This window comes from Xiphophorus couchianus, chromosome 5, assembly GCF_001444195.1.
Source record: "Xiphophorus couchianus chromosome 5, X_couchianus-1.0, whole genome shotgun sequence".
Classification (NCBI taxonomy): domain Eukaryota; kingdom Metazoa; phylum Chordata; class Actinopteri; order Cyprinodontiformes; family Poeciliidae; genus Xiphophorus; species Xiphophorus couchianus.
Window position 1 is genome coordinate 27,601,128 of NC_040232.1, and position 16,668 is coordinate 27,617,795.

The following is a 16,668-nucleotide window of genomic DNA, read 5'->3' on the forward strand; positions in this document are numbered from 1 at the left end:
CTAAATTTTTTACCTATAATGGTCTTGAGTGAATTTCCACCCTTGATTAAAAAAAATACCTTATTTGACATTTCAACATTTTTAACTTGAAAACCTGTAGAAAAACGTTTTGGTTTTTTTTGTTTTATTACATTTCTTAAAGACTACTTTCGGACACAAAGTGACTGCAGACCTGTCTGGAGAAAAGGTAACACTCTGGTCATTACTCTGCAACGAAAATAACAGGTTTCAAACTTTACTGTAATATTACACCTCACTGTTTTGGTTCTGTGTTTTTCTTACACAACCACATCCTTAGTACATCCTTGAATGTATCATCAAATAGACTATGCCTGAGCACAGGTCAGCAGTTTTTGCATGAATCCAGAGGAGGTCAGTGTTGCGTGTCTGCTTGTGACCTCAAGTCACTTCCCCTGACTTATCATCTGACCTCACACTAACCTCTATAGATTCAGCAGGGAGTGCGTTTTTAACTTTGAATGAAGGAGAGGCAGAGCTGAATGCGGGTTTCCCCTGCTGCATGCTGGAAGAGACCGCCTCCAGCTGAGAAAGCACTGCAGCAGCTCTGCTTCTGAGGGATGGGGCTGGTGGGCGTGGCCGTGGATGGAGGGTGGGACTTTGGGTGGTAACAAACGCCCCATCGCTGGATGTAATATTCAATGAGCTCCGAGCAGAGGACATCATCAAGGGGCAACTTGACGGCAACAACACGCAGTTCATTCATTTTCAGCGCTGCGGACATGCCTGGTCGACACTTCACCTCCTGAAATCGGGATGCAGAGTTGTCCCACTTTTCTCCTCCGGCGGCCAAACTTTTCGCGGCCATATCGCTATGGAGCCGCTGTGGACGGACACCGGCGCTCGGGTACGACATGCAAATACGTACTCTGACGTCGGCGATCATGTGGCTTTTGGCGTAGATCCTCCTTGTGATCGCCAATTTTTTTCCCTTCCCTGTCGCCTGTTGTCTCGTCGGCTATTGGGCCGCCGCGAGACTCTTTCCGACCCACTCCGCGAGCTCGCTGCTCCAGCGGTCGCTTCGGGATTGTACCGCGGTACCTGAACGTCGCGTCAGGAACGGGGTGGGCAGGTAAGAAACGGATAAACTCTTCCTCTGGTTTTCTGTCGACTCGCCGCGGCTCTGTTTTACCAAAAAAGTCCCCCCCGCCAAGTTGAAGCTGCGTGTTGTTGTTTGTTTGCGTCCCTCTCGGTGCTTCGTGACGTCCACACGCCACGGTGTAAACATTTTAAGTTGTCTCGCCGCGTGAACTTTGCGTGGCTCTGCCGTTTACACCTGCGTACGTGGGGGGGGGACACAACGTGTCCCCTCCTGAAGTTAGGTGGACATTTTCGAGCCCCGTGTGAGAGTTTCATTCTGATATGCGGCGACTGTGGCGTCGGCAGGCAGAGAGGAGAAACATCGTGTCTACTTTTCCTCCTCCCCCGTGTCGACATAACCAGCAAAACATGGCCGTCTCTGCCGACATGTTGTTACGTCGGTGGCGAGAGGGGGAACATTTGAGAGGGGGCAGAGAACGTGTTTCTCTGCGCCCCACTCTCACGTCTCGCCTGGGCCCGGCGGAAAGGAGCCGGCGAAGTCCGCAAAGCGGCGGGTGCAGCGGCTTCTCTGCTGGAGGTGCTGAGGTTTCACCGTAACTTTTAGACTCCGAGGTTGTTTCTCGACTTTGATTTGGGAGGCTCTGTGATGTAGGCGGAACGTTACCCCTGGTGATGCCTCCTCCCCACCGACACACAGTGTGGGTCCGCTCACTGCAGTGATCTAGGAACAGCCCGAAAACTCCCTGATTCTGTATTTTCCTGTCATTGTATCAACTTTGGTGGTGAACTCGGTGTCACACAGCCTCCTGGAGAGGGAAGGTGTACCCAATGTACCCAATGACACATTTTGGAGTCATGGTGGCACCGCTGCGTCCATTAGGATTATTTAGGTAAGGTCACAGAGGTGACATAAACAGCCACAATACCTGCCGCCCATCACCTCCTGCAAGTGTTTTCCATAACAACTGGAACCGCTTTAGGTCTCAGGTTTGTCATCATTCATCCTCCAATAAGGAGGATGCGACAGCTTTCTATATGAAGCCACTGAGCAGACTTTACTGTGAAATCCATCAAACTTCCTGTGGTGTGTAGTGTTAATACACACACTACGTCATCAGTGCACTTTTTAAAACATTTTTCTTTTACTAAACACATGTTGTGACATCCTGTTATTGAAAGCTATATTTCATCTAGCACTTGGAATTTGTCTATTTATGTAAAGAATATATAAAGCCTTTTCAAAATGAAAACAAAACGGTAATCGAGATGTTCAAGGACGTCAGCTATGGCCTTTAATGCTACTTCAATCAGCCTGTGGGAGTAAAATTAAAGAAGCGTTTTTAAACGTGATGGTTAAGATGATTCATTGCACTTTGACAGAGGGGGGGAAAAATAGTAGTTCTGATTCTCTAAGCTCTCATCCAGTGCGTCATGCGAAATCTGTTGTTCATCCAATGTCTTTTTTTCCCTCCCATCTCTTGGATGACCTGATGTTATTCTGCATTTTGCCTTTTTTTTTTTTTTTTACGTTTTCTGATCAACAACCCTCCTCTCCCCTCCCTCTAGAAGATGTAAAGTGATTTTGATCACAGCGCAGTTAACCCTCCCGTCAGGCCCGTTACCAGCTGTTCCCTTGAGGATAAACTTGGCTGCGCTCGCTTAGGTTTGAACTCCCGGTTTTTTGTGTGTGTGTGTTGTTTTTTTTCAATTGTGAGGAGAAATTTGGGTCGTGTTTGTTCTTCACATGGTTCCTGCTTGATCTTCTACATCAGAGATGATGTTATGTAATGTGAAACGATAGGTGAAGTATTTTTGGGGGGGGAGCAAAACGATGAAAGCGTGTACCTGCTTCGGTTGATCAGATGGCTCCATTTGAAATTGCACAAAAAAAAAAAAATCCCAGGTTTTTGGGGTTTTTTTGCAGAATTTAGAGAACCATCTGTTCAGTGTCAAGTTCTGTACATGAGAAAGCAATGCTAAGTATTTTGTAAGTATGATTTTTTTTTTTCACTTTTATCTTTTTTTTCTGGGCTGTTTGGAGCTTTTTAGTCAATATTCATTACATGCCGGGAGTAAAAAATGCCTTATGCATCCTAAAATTGCCGGCTTTATTTACATCACGTTGTTTCCTTTTGAAGCAGCGTAAAAATAAATCTTCCTCTTGTTTTATTGTAATGTTTTGGGGGGGTTTTCCCAGTTGTACCCAACCATGTGGTCTTTCTCAACACGTTGTGCTCTTTCAGAATGTCACAGTCAAAACATCCAGCTGTGAAGCTATCTACTCTATTTGTTCCTAGAGGCGTTTATCCGTTTACCATAGTCAGATGGTGGAAAATGAACAAGACTCGCTCTGTCACATTTGTTTAGATCAAACGGCTTCAAAAACTCATGTCAGACTTGAGCAGCAGAAGGAAGGTGAAAAACACAGAGATTGTTCTGTTTAGGCATATTTATTCAGGCAGTCCAAAGGCAAGCTGTTAAATCAAAGTTGGAATTGGGTTTGACAGCAGTAGATTAGAGGGCTCGTGTTTCGTGAAACTCCTGCAGTGATCAGAACTACTTTATTTTTTATTGTTTAAGACTTTTTTGCGTCTCCTGCTAGAAGATTAGGTCCAATCCAGTTCAGTGCGATTTGCAGGAGGAGATGATTGATGGTTGCCGTGCAGCCGGATGTTTCGCGTGTCAATCATTTGAGGCGGTTTACCTGCTGAAACGTATGCGGAGATCGATAAGGCATCAGGCCTTGTTTTCGAGGGAGATTTAAAATAAGTTTATGAAGTAGAGGACAAATGAAAAAGTTAACAGGATTTGAATGTGTGCCTTCTGATTGAGCACAGCTTTTTAAAATGTATGGCTTCCCAAAACTCTTTTCTTATTTTGAAAACTGTGTCATAAAAATTCCTTTTATTGCTCTGCTTTTATTTTACAATTGTGAAATGTATTCTAAATGCAGAGCATGCAAACTGTTTAATTTTTCTGTAGTTGTGATGCATACAACTAGGTCCAGATTCCTTGAAGGACTTTGATCATATGATGACCTATATGGCAAGTGTAAATTACATAACTGTATAATGCAACACATTGACCATGTTTGATAAAAGATCAGAGTTTTATTGCCGATTTCCTACAGTACCACTAGTTGTAGCAGTGCTTTGTTCTGAGTTATTGCTTTAAAACTTTCGGATGATGTGTGAAGGTGCATTTTCTTCTAGTCTTCAATCCACTGAGAAGTCACAAAATATTTATATCGGGAGCAGAAGTGATGCCACAACAATTTTACACTCACTTTAGGATCTTGTACTTGTAAGCACTGAATGCAATTAGTTTGAATAATGAGGCACATTCATACAGAATATATGTGGCTAACTTGTTAGCTTCCACTAGTCTGGGTTTTTATTTACTTCATCAAAATTACATTTCCTGTTTACGTACAGATTTAGAGACGTTCAGCACAAAATGTTCCTTCGTCATTTTTTATTATATCTCAAAAAAACCCATTGAGGAAAAAACGTCTTGATGTTTCAGATTCTTTTTAAAATTCTGATGTTCTGAAATTTGTTAGCTTCAGGAGGTTCAGTAAAGGAAATTAGTTGAACTTTTAAGCTGCCATTAGCAGCCCTGCAATGAGCTGTTTATTTTACGGACAGACACTGTAGCAGATTTGTTCGTTTTCATAGCATTGTTGTCTTAAAGAGTGAGCAGTTCCCATCTGGCGGTCGAGCTGTTTCTTTCACTACTAGACATATTTTTAAACAGAGAATTTGAGAATGAGAGGGGAAATCCCTCTCGAGAAGCAACACAGCAATGTGTGTATTTGTGTGAATGCCAAAGGGCAGCAAAGAATAGTGTAGCATTCATGCAATCAGTGTGACTTAAGTCATTTAAATGAAAAACTGTTTTCTTTTAACTTCAGAAATTAATGAGTCAAAACGATTAGTTTTATAATGGATTTTTTTATTTATCCGGGTATCGACTAAAACCTGAAACAGAACCATGTTTATGTACAGTAAACAGTTCCTGTCTGTTTGCTCAGTTTTGAATATTGTGTGAAATATGCAGTGAAAAAGTGTTTACCTCCTGTCAGATTTTTTGTTTTTTTAATCGTACTTGGATGTTTCAAATTATTAAATACATTTTAATATCAAAGATAATGAGTAAATGTGAGAAGCACTTTTTAGAGCCATGATTCAGTAAAAGGCCATCACTCGTCTTTGCTGAATTGTTTTATAATATTCACACTAAATGATTTTCAAGCATAACCTGCGTGTTTAAAGTCAACCGACAGGATCTGTACCAGATTTAGGGCTTGACTTTGACTAGGCCTCTCCAAAATCAACGTTTTGTACTTTTGAATCATTCAGAGGTGGAATGCTGGCATGTTTTGTACTAGTTTTCTGCTGCAAAACCCAAGCGTGACCTTGCTGACTGAACATTTCCTTTAGGATTTTTCAGGTAGAGAACAGAATTGATGACTCCATTGCTTAGCAGGTCATCCAGGTCCTGAAGCAGTAAAGGAGGCCCAGAGCATTACACTACCACCGTTGTACTGTAAATCCTACGTCTGTCTTGTCAGTCCACAGAATATTTTCCTTAAAGTCTTGGGGAGCTTGTTGTTGAGTCCTGCATTAACTGTGAACACACGCAGTCAGGGTGTCCATGCATCCTTAAAAAGTCCTAAATTCACTAAGCCTTAAAATGTCTGAAATTCATAAAAAAAAAGTTTAAATTGACCTTAAATACGCTGATCACAGGTCTTACATTTGTCCATTTCAGGACTATTTGCTTATATATTCTGTGTGTAGTTTATTTTTCTTGTGAGACTTTTCCGTCAGGCAAACACTTCAGTCTCATGCAGACTCAAACTCTTCATTACGTTCTGTGACTTGGTGCAGTTGAGATTCCTGCTAACTAGCTGCTAATAAACCCTTGCTAGCCTCTTAGCTTTTTTGCAACTATCATTGGTAAGTGTGAATTATTGCCAGGTGGTTGGACGACGTTTGTCTTTGCCACTGTCTCACTTCTGTTACCAACCGATATGACGCTACGGGCATTCTGTGCAAAAAAGCTTGGCACTACTTTATAAAATATGCAGAGCTTATAGTTATGACCTTTTTAAGACCATTATGAATTAAATTTGAGCTGGTGAAGCCTGCAGAAACCCTGGCAGTGCGTTAGATGTCTTTCTTGGTTATTTTGTGATCTTCTGTCATTGGGAGTGTTTTTACTACGGCATAATAATCTATATGTTTTTCTGGCAACTCAAAGCCTTAGAATTGGTTTTGTAGCTCTTTCACAACTGATAAATGTCAGTGACTTTGTTTATCATCTGTTCTTGCACATCCTTACGCTGGAGCGTGGTGTGTTCACTTTTGAACTCTGTTTGGCATAAACAGCATATATACATAGTTTGAAAGGCCAGCTTCTATTTTTGTAGATTGGGTTAAAAAGTTGAGCGTCTCCAACATCAAACCGTTTATCCAGAACTCTGATCCTACACAGCTATGGAGCGCGTCCAGAGATTGTTATAACGGAGCTCTTTTAATATTGTGTGCTTGTATAATCTGCTGTCTAACTAATGGGGGGGGGTGTTGAACATGTTTTCTTGTTTTGCATACTGATTAGAACCATCCATTGTTTCATAACCACACATTAGATTTCCACATCTCATCCCGAGCTGTATAATGGCTGCCCCTTCTCTCTGTGGAGCGCCAGAGTGAGTCATCACGGGTTCGGAGGATGGAGGCTGTTGTCATCATGGCCTGCCGTGCTCACCCGGGCCTCGTGATGACATCACTGGCGTCTAACACGGGGCTTTGTTCCTGCGCTTTTTGGTTCAGGTCTTCCTCTGCCAGCTTCTCAGGCGTGTTGTTAGGTGACTAAGGCAACCGCAGAGATGAGCTCATCACCTGTAGGTGGAGCTGGAAGGGATTGGGGGGGGGGGTCAAACAGTGGAGGCTGCAACTGGGAGTAGGTGTGATGTTTGTGAGAGAAATGAGGATGAGACAATTACCCCGCTGTTTGTAAAAGTGATCACGCGTGGTGGTAAACGGGGAAACATTAAAAGTAGATTAATGTCCTTTAACCTTTAAACACAGTTTTTCATGTCGGTGTCAATTTTCGGTGTAAATGGCTTAGATATGCTGGCTCCAGACTTCCTGGAAGTGCTCCATCACATCAACATTTCCAGGTAAAATGCACAAAAGGCCACAACAGTTTATGTCCATGAACGCAGTGCAGATCTCACTAAGGTTGGGATTGCCATCTCTGCTACAGAAGCAGATCTTCGTCTCTGCTTCTCGATGCGTTCAAAACCCTAAACCGAGCTAAAGTGAGTGAACCATGGAGGGACAAAGAAAGTCACCGGAGTCAGAATGTCTGAGCAGCATGAAGGAGAAACGAGAGTCGACTGAGACTGTTGTTGTGAGAGAACGGTCGCCCACTCGGGTTCAGTGTTTGGAGCCGGGTTCTTCATCAGCTATGGAGCATCTTAATTCATTAAAAATCCTTCCAGCTTCACTGTGGGGTTGGGTTGTATTTGAGCATAAGAGTGCAGAGGAGTTTGCACAGCAAAATGCGTGTGTAGTCATGTATTAAAGTCGTGTTCCCCTCTGTACATGACCCAGCAGCTTTTTTTCCTACCATATTCACTGCAGTGTTGTGGACGTTCTTGCTGTGCTGTCTGCACTGAACCAGCAGGTCATTCATTAACATCACAGCAATCCATGTTTCATAACCTTTCTGAAGCATACGGTATGAACTGTCCACATTCTGATACGTTTCAACCACAAAGTGCAATCTATGTTCTTTGGAATGTAATTAAACACATTAAACAATCGCATTGTTTATTGTTTATATGGAAAACTTCTTGTAATAAAAATCTTGATTTATTGTCGTCACAATAAATTCAACTTAAATGTTAAATCAACTGCTAATTGTCTGAACTGTTATTTTTACTATTTTCTCCATTGAGAATATCAACAAATATCAATACATTTGAAGATATGATCAAATTACTGTGTGCAGTCTTTATGTGACTGGCGTCCTAAAGCAGCATATCACAGATGGATATGTTTTTCAAGAGCACTATTTTTGTTTTTTTGGGGGGAGCTATAATTGCTTTGCCATTCATTCACAGTCATTCAGTTACTTAAAGAAGAAGTAACAAATACTTCTTATTGTCAATTTTTATTGATATCACAATCGTATCACAAAGCAATAGGCCAAGTCTTTAAGTCCAAATTTATTTAACTGATAAACAAAATAGCCTTTTACATGCTTTTACTCATACCCTAAATAATAAAAAACATGGCATCAAATTGTCTTTAGAAGTTACCAAATAAGTGGAAAGTGGACTATGTGGAAAAAGAAAAAAACTAATCAATATTCCCTCAACTCTCTCTCTCTAAATATATATATATATATATATATATATATATATATATATATATATATATATATATATATATACACACTACCTTTTGTTTGTTTTATTACATAAAGTTTCAGTAAAGTATGTTGACGTTTGTAGTTGTAGCATGAGAAAATGTGAAAACATTCCTGGGTTGTGAATAATTTTTGCGGCACTGCATGTCACAAAGAGGTTTATGCATAAACATGTGTGGTATAGTCTGTGTCCTCTGTATCTCATGTTTGTGGGGGTAAAAGGGAAAATGGAGGGTCCAAGCCGTAGAGCTTTTCACTCTGTTTGCCACTGGAAGAGCGTAGGTGCCCCTTTTGTCCGTTTGAGGCCAATAAGAAGCTGCTAGGAACCTTCGCTCACATGCCCCACCTACTGCAGCGAAGGCATAGACTGACAGGTGGGAAATTCGGCCCCCCAGGGACGCTGGCTGTTGGAGGTTCATGGAAAACACAAAGGGCTTACCTGGAATCCAAAAACACTGGATCGTATTGCAGTGATGAAGGACTGAATGTCAGGGATTAAACTATTGGAAACGTGCAAGTGAAGTTCTATGAAACTCTTTATTTTATAGAAATGAGCTAGATAATGTTTCTACAAACTTGAACAGTCAGATTCTCTTTGGAAAAAGACACTGCGGAGAATTCTCGGATGGGTTATGCAGTTAAAAAAAAAATTACTGCTTTGAGACCATCAAGCGAGAATAACGCAGTGTTGCTGTCGCTGACTGGTCTTGAACAAGGCCGTGGGAGAGAGAGAAAAAGAAGAATGGAGGAGTGGCTCGACTAAACAACAGGAGGTGGAAATAAGATTGCAGAGCCTTGTCAAGGGGGGGGGGGACTCTTTATATTAAAGGCCCCATTTTGTTCTAGAAAAAAAAATCAAGAATGCTTTAATCCAGTATTTCTGGATTTGTTGTAGCAGAACTATGTCAAAGGATCAAAGTCTTTACAGTCTTGCTTTCTTATGCTGACCTTGTTCATCAGGGTCATTTTCTGTAAGGGAAGCAAAGGTTAATTCTAGCAGTAAGGAAATACCGGATTCTTTGTTAAAACTTTATTTTATTTTTGTGATGAAACCAACATGAAGCGACATAAGGTGAAGTTATGACGGATTGAAATGCAAAACAATATGTGTGGTTGAAAACGAACTAACAAACACACCGTCTTCAATGTGACATGGTGGTGGAAGTATAATGCTGTGGGGAAACTTTACAGCTAAGGTGGGTCAGTCGACAGGAATATGGAGGTTAAGCCCAATATTCTTCACATACTTTTGTTGAAAGTATTTTTTTTTTTACATTTTATCAACATTTCTTCTGATCGGAAGTAATATTGTTTTTGAGAAGCCCAGCCAGAGTTCTGATTTGAATCCCATGGGGAATCCTGGAATTTTGCAGGGAACTCAAGATTAGGGTTATGGCAAGGAGGAACTTAAAATTCAAAGACTTGGAAGCCGTAGCAAAAGATGAGTTGTAATAAAAAAATAATTGAAAAGCAAAAATATGATGAGGAATTTTATAAAGGGTGTAAATAGTTTTGGTCTTGACTCTAAATTTGGGGCGGTACTGCTAAAGATTTGAAACCGGGATGGAGGTTTTTCTTCCAGCTTCAAATGGGAGCTAAAGTGCGATATTATTATCCTGTGTTAAAGTTTTGACTCAATGAGACAGAATACAAATGCATGCCACACTTTTCAGATTTGTATGAGAAAAAAAAAATCAGAACCATTATGAAGTGGAACCATTTCCTTCCACTTTGTAATTATGCTACCTTTAATCCCACTGTAAAACACTGATGTTTGTGGCTGTAAAACAGCAAAATTCAAAACATATCAAAGGGATGTGAATACTTTTTCAAGACGCTGCAGAAAAACACCAAAACCCTGGCCTCAGGTGGCGTTACTGTAAACAGGGAAACAGAGAAAACTACGTCTCCCTCATAGCTGTGGCCTTGATTTGTTGAACATGATGTTCCTCACCTGCGATCAAGTTATTTAGGCAGATTCGTATGAAGTTGTCAGTGTTCAGAGCAAGCTGCGGGTTTCTCGCGCTGAAAGGTGTAGCTGAACTGGATTTCAAACATCGCAGCTGTCGTGACGGTTTCTGACCTCTGCGGGGTTTCTGCTCCAGGATGGAAGCACACACTCGCACACCACGCTCTCTGTTGGTTACAGCGTTGCCATAGTAACCCATCCATCCGCACTTGGATATTTTTATAGCCTGCCCTGCATATGCGTCCCAGTGTAGCTGTGCGTTCTGTGAGGAGACAGGTAGTGAAGGGAAAAGAGGAAGAAGTAGTCTGTTTATAGTGTCTTTTCTTTAATTATTTTTATTTTTTTCTAAGCCAGATTAAGCAGAGACGAACGTTTCGGATCCAATTCAGAGCAGCTTTTTGGAAAATGCTTCCTCTACACTGAATATAGGTTGGTTTAGTAAAGGTGAAGCAGTAATCAGGGTGGTTTTTTTTTCCTAAAGTTTTGAGTCAAATTTAAACAGCTTTTTAAATAAGGGGAAAACGGAACAATATTTTTAAAAAATCCTTATGTATTCCACATGAACTGTCTTTTGGACTGAGGCAAAAGGATTCTTCTTCATGTTTAATAAGCCTTTCAAAAGACTGGGATGTTTGACGTCAGAACAAACAGTTTTTGTTTTGGCAGTATTTAGAACTTTGCCGCTGGCGAGAACCATTGATGTGTGTTTGATCTGCATCAGTAATTGTTAGATGTTATGTATCTAAGAATAATCCATATGAACACCAGACAAGCTTATCTTGCTGAAGATTATTTTGTGTATTGACATCTCATCTTATGAGACCACTGTACTGTAAAACCATGCCCCTTGGTACAGCATGTTCTTCTTATTTTTCATATTTTCTGATTTGTCATTTCAGATATTAATGGAGTAAATACTGGCTCCAGACCAGACTCTGCTAGGAAAATATAATTTTTTTGCTACTGAGTCACATTTACAGTAGTCTTCATAGCAGGCCTGTAAAAAGTAGCACTGCTCTGTTGCTATGCAGAACATAGCGAGCACTCAGACACAGTGCAGCACTTCACTTTGCTCCAGAGGAGCCGCGTGATGAGATTTAAATTAATTCTGCGACAGTCCGAAATTCAGCCTCCATTTCCCTCCTTCTGGGACACGTTGCGTTTGTGCCGGAGCTTCTCCTCACCCACACAAGTCTTGCTGTCACACACTCATTGTACTTCCGCGCTGCAGTGGCTCACTTGTGGATCATGAGGGGGAAAGCGCTCCAAAAAAAGGACAAGAGATGGGGTGGGCTCGCCCCACCGAGCCCAGCTACCAGAGCAGGGAGGGCACGCCCTCTGTTTGTAGTAAAAAGAAAAATGGCTTCTGATATGTCAAAGCTTATCAGGTTTTTGAGATTTTTTTGTTTGTTAAAGAAACAGAGGAGTCATTTCAGGATTTTGACAGCTTTCTCACTCTGCTCTGCGCTCTAGTGTGACCTGCTGGTTTGTTCTTCATGCCCAGGAGTCGGAGAGGCTTCACTTAAATGCCTTTGTGTTTGTCTTTCTTGACCCGCTAATCTTTGCATTACTGTTAATTCTCCACCTTGATTTCACCATTGAGATTTTTGCAACCCAACCAAATTTTCAGCTGGATGGTTGTTCACAAGGAGTGTAGGAATGTATTCATGTTCATGAGGATGAAATTGGTAATATTTCGTGGGAATACCAAGAATGCCGTTTGGTTTCCATATATTATTGTGCTTGTCTAATTCTAAGGTGACCCTACTGTCAAACATACACAAAATGCTTCTTTCTGTGTTTTAGAGTTCGAATTAGAAATGATTAAAAAAGTTATGACTGCCCCTTTATTTTTGCGCCAGTAGATAATGTCCAAAGAAAACGGCAACTTAAACATTGTTGCCACGGTTCCCCAGTCAGAGTGTTCCCAGTGCTCACAAATTGTCTGTGGAGTACCTGTTGCCAAACAACTGGTTCTTAACTGGGAAATGGTGGATTGCTTCCTTTGGGTCACAGATCTGCCCTTGCCTGTAGCCCAGGAGTTGAAGTGTCTGGTACATGGGTGATGATGGGATGGATAAGGAGAATTGGGGCTCATCTGCAGTAGTTCAGACTTTCCTCCAGTTTGTCGTGGTGAACAATAAGCTGACCCAAAAAGTGCAATCCTTCATTTGCTGGTCTGTCTATGTTCCAACGTTTACTTATTGGTTATAAGATGGGGATCGTGACTCAAGAAACCAGATATTGGGTGCAAGTGGCAGAAAAAAAAATTCCTCTGCTGGGTGGCTGGGTCCAGTCTTAGAGATGTGGTAAGGAGTGCTGCCATCCAGGAAATGATTGTAAAAAGTTTGAGATGGTTCAGGCATCTGATCAGGATGCTTTCTGGGCGCCTCCCTTAAGAGGTGCTTTCAACAGACCTAGAACATGCTGGAGGCACTATATATCTCTTTTGGCCTAGAAACCCTTTGCGATCCTCCAGATTGCATTGGAGAATGTCAGGAGGATGTCTGGGTTTCTCTTCTGCACCTTTTACCCCCGTGGTGCCATGTTCGATGGACAGATGGATTGATCATTTCCACATGCAGGAGACTTCTTCGATTCTAATTCAACTGAGTGTTTTTAGACGAACTAACTAGTAGTCTTCACTCGTAACCTCTTTCAACACAACTAGGCCTTTCAAGAAGTATGTCCTTTTTACTTCAACAAATACAAGCCTAGAGCTCACACTGCCAGATCACTTGAGTTTGACTGCAAATGTGGGTGTTTATAACATTTTGAGACCTTGTAGCATAAGTTGACAAGATAATAATGTCTAGCAACTTTTTCCTAGAACATCTTAGTCACATTGGCAGCAGTTACCATAGTGATCCCTAAGTAAAATGTCTTAAGACATAAAGAACAACATAAAGATCTTTCATTACAAGTCTAGCTGTATATTTTTATTCGCAGAGAAGCTGTGATGGGTATTTTTATGACGACAGGTTCGGCTAAATCGCCTCTTTGAAGCTGCAGATCTTGTATGCGGCAAGTGAGAAGCATCTGTCCATCCTCAGTGTGAGATTACCTTAATGGCACACAGAAATAGGGACTGAGTTGAGTGTACTGCTGTGACTCATCTGTTCTGTGTCATTTGCCTCTCCGTGCTGTTTGATAGCACATCCTTCCTATAGCCCTATTGTGTTTCTGACGTATCGGATCGTCTGTCCTGTCTTCATATGTCAGCGTAGCGGCTCCGGATGGCATTGTCTTGATTCCTGTTGTCTTACTGTCTGTAGAGTAACCTTGTCACTGTCTGTCCTTCTTCATCGCATTACTTAACATTTTCAGGTAGATGGCTCCATTATTATGATGCCAACCAGGCAGCCTAACAACAGGACAGCACAAACTGACAGACGGCCAGACTAGAGGCAGCCAGGCTCAGTATTCATACAAGTTTAATGAGCATCCAGACAGTAGGGAGTTTGTGGCTCTGGCACGGAGCTCACTCTGCACACATTGGCTGACTGGGTTAGACACACTAATGGAACAGGTGGGAGGCTGACAGTCTGACCTAACTTATGAACGCAACTCAAGTTTTAGAGCAAAGATCACAGTTAATAAACATTTTCTAGCTTGAAGAACAGACTTTTTCTGGTGTTTAAAACTCAGGCAACAGATTGCAGAGTCCAAAAAAATATATATCTTTTTTCAAGGACATCAGACAAGAAACCCTTAGTATTATTTTACCTTGAGACTGAAAGTCTGTTTGTTAGTGTATTACAAAGATGATTAAATTAGATAAAGGCTGCAGATATGATATGATTAACAACATGGATTCTTCGTAATGGCATTTGGTGAAGCAGCAGGAGAGCCGCCCCTCCTCAAGTGAAAATGTTGAGAAGGGAAGAGAAGAGTGTTGGTCTATCTCCAGCGTTCATCTGTTTGCTCAGGCTTTTCTCCCTGTTTGAGATGGTGGGCACACATGTTTGACTGCCACAATTCAAACTGGCTGAGTATATTGTATATTGAGTTGTATTTACATTGTGTAAGATAATGTCTGCCTTTCTGACTTCTGCTCAAAATCGGACATGTTTTGAATACTTTCTTTTTACTCAAGTGGCACGGTAGCAACTTCTTTATTACATAAAGCAGTGTCTGATGTTCTCCTCCGTGCATCCTGTTGACGACAACAGCACTAAGTGCTTGTCATATAAGTTCCTGTGACTAAAAGGTGTTGCATAAGGGGATGGCTCATCTTCCCTCTCAGCTTGCATAGATCCACTGTAGGAGATAAACATTCATCTGCAGCACAATGACGTTTCTCTTCGCTTGCTCTGTCTCTCCCATCATCACTTTTGAGAAGGGTTCGTGCTGTGTCACCAGTGTGGCAGCTGAAGTTCAGGAGGTCATGTGAAGTGGCACTTCAGTCGCAGCTGACAGATGCATTCCTCCATTCCTCCTTATCAGATGTTTACTGGATTTAAGGAGATACGAATCAAACTTTTCAAGGAGCAAATGGTGTATGGTGCACTAGTATGCAGTTCTATGCTGGAGTTACTGTAACCAGTGGCAATGGGAAATTACGTCCCGTCGCTACTTAACACAGAATTGGGTTAACTGTTTCTTCAGATGTGTTGCTTTTTAAGATCTTTTTGCCTACTTCATGTTTTCATGCAGGTTCTGATTAAATTATTTGGCAATAACCAGACCTGGATGTGGCTAATAAAAGTGAAGCAAAAATATCTTGTGACACAAGATCTCATTACCGCCCCATTTTGTACAGCGACTGCTCCGAGAACGTTTCGTAATATTTCGCAACTGGCATTTCACTCGTATTGGCATTTTTTATAAAAAATAAATAAATAAAACTAAACTTATCAGCATATTGCCCACAGCAGGTGTAAGCTTTTGAATCTGCATGCTGCAAACTTTCCAGCTGTAATCAGCCAATTACAAATCTGGCTTTTAGTCTGTAAAATATTGGCACCAGAACCACATGTCGGCATTGGTGCGAGCAACTTGTCGGTGGCTACAATTGCCACACCTCTTTTCTTAAACGGTAGGTGTCGCTGCGTAGAAAATCTACCTGCTACACAGTAGGAACATCAACAGAAGTAGAGTTGTACAGGAAGGAGATTGTAGGTACACAAACATGAATCAAGACTTCCAACCTTTCTGCCTCCAGAAATGAAAAGTTGACTTCCTTTCAAAAATATACAGTTACTTGGTTTGGGTTGAAAGCACAGCATAAAGTTGCCACTTTGTGTACTGTTTAATTTGTTAATGATCATTTATGGGAGTTTTTTGGGGGGGGGGGTTTGTGCTAAATTTACCATCCAGACTTCACAAACCACCCACCTCATAACCGGTGTATTAGTTTATTCTAACTCCTCCTCTGCTTCCAAGATACGACAAACAGACCTGAATGCAGTTGGACGATGTATGTACAGCTTGTGGTACTTTACGTTCACTGCTGTCATAGCGACACCACGGCAATGCAGCTGCATCCTGCCGATGCTTCAGTGGGACATAGGAAGATTTGAGACCCGTTGGGACAGTGACTGGGATGGCAGCATTTAGGCCTCAAAGGCTATAACGCTCTTCTAAATGGAGGAGATGTTGGAGAGGTTCGCGTCGAGATTGTGACTCTCGGAGTTGATTACAAAGTAAATCCAGAGCTGATGAAACTGCATCGGGTCGTCTCTGCTAGACTTCCTCTGTTTATTTTTACTTTATTACTGGAGCAATAAAGGGCTGTTGTGTAAGTGAGATTTTAATTTGAAATGAGGACTCGTTCTTCTGTGCCATGTTTTATGGAGCCTCATTAAGTCCCGATAGAAGAGCACCACAGCTGCATGAACTCATTTGATTTTTACTCATGTGAATATGAGAGTAAAGCTTGTGTGAGAGGCCTCCAGAATATCAATGGGTCTTTTCAGTCAGATAAGCTTCTCTCTCATTAGCCTGCAAGAAAACTTTCCTCAGCTCACACTTCCTCTGATGGTTCTGAATGTTCCTTCTTGATGGGGTGTCATTTTCCACAATAAAGCTGTTCTTGGCTCTTCAAGATGCGAATGTGAATCTAATTTATTTCTGATTTGTCATTCTATCCACACTTTGTGGTCCAATCAGCTGAATAAGTATTCAGCATTACCTTGGACAGTACTCTTGTTCCTGACGGCAGCAGATCTGAATATATTTACATCCCAGCTACTGTA

General features: G+C 41.5%; 1 protein-coding gene across 3 annotated transcripts in view; it reads left to right on the plus strand.

The window, feature by feature from the left end:
• Positions 1-234: 234 nt before the first annotated feature.
• The window catches only part of zhx2a (zinc fingers and homeoboxes 2a), a 28,770-nt gene continuing 12,336 nt past the window's right edge, over positions 235-16,668 (plus strand). The window contains exon 1 of one of the 3 annotated variants that reach the window (XM_028016640.1): positions 235-1,090. The gene's annotated coding sequence lies outside the window, so the exon portion shown is untranslated. The remainder of the gene's footprint in view (positions 1,091-16,668) is intronic. The other 2 variants (XM_028016638.1, XM_028016639.1) reach the window with 2 other exon arrangements.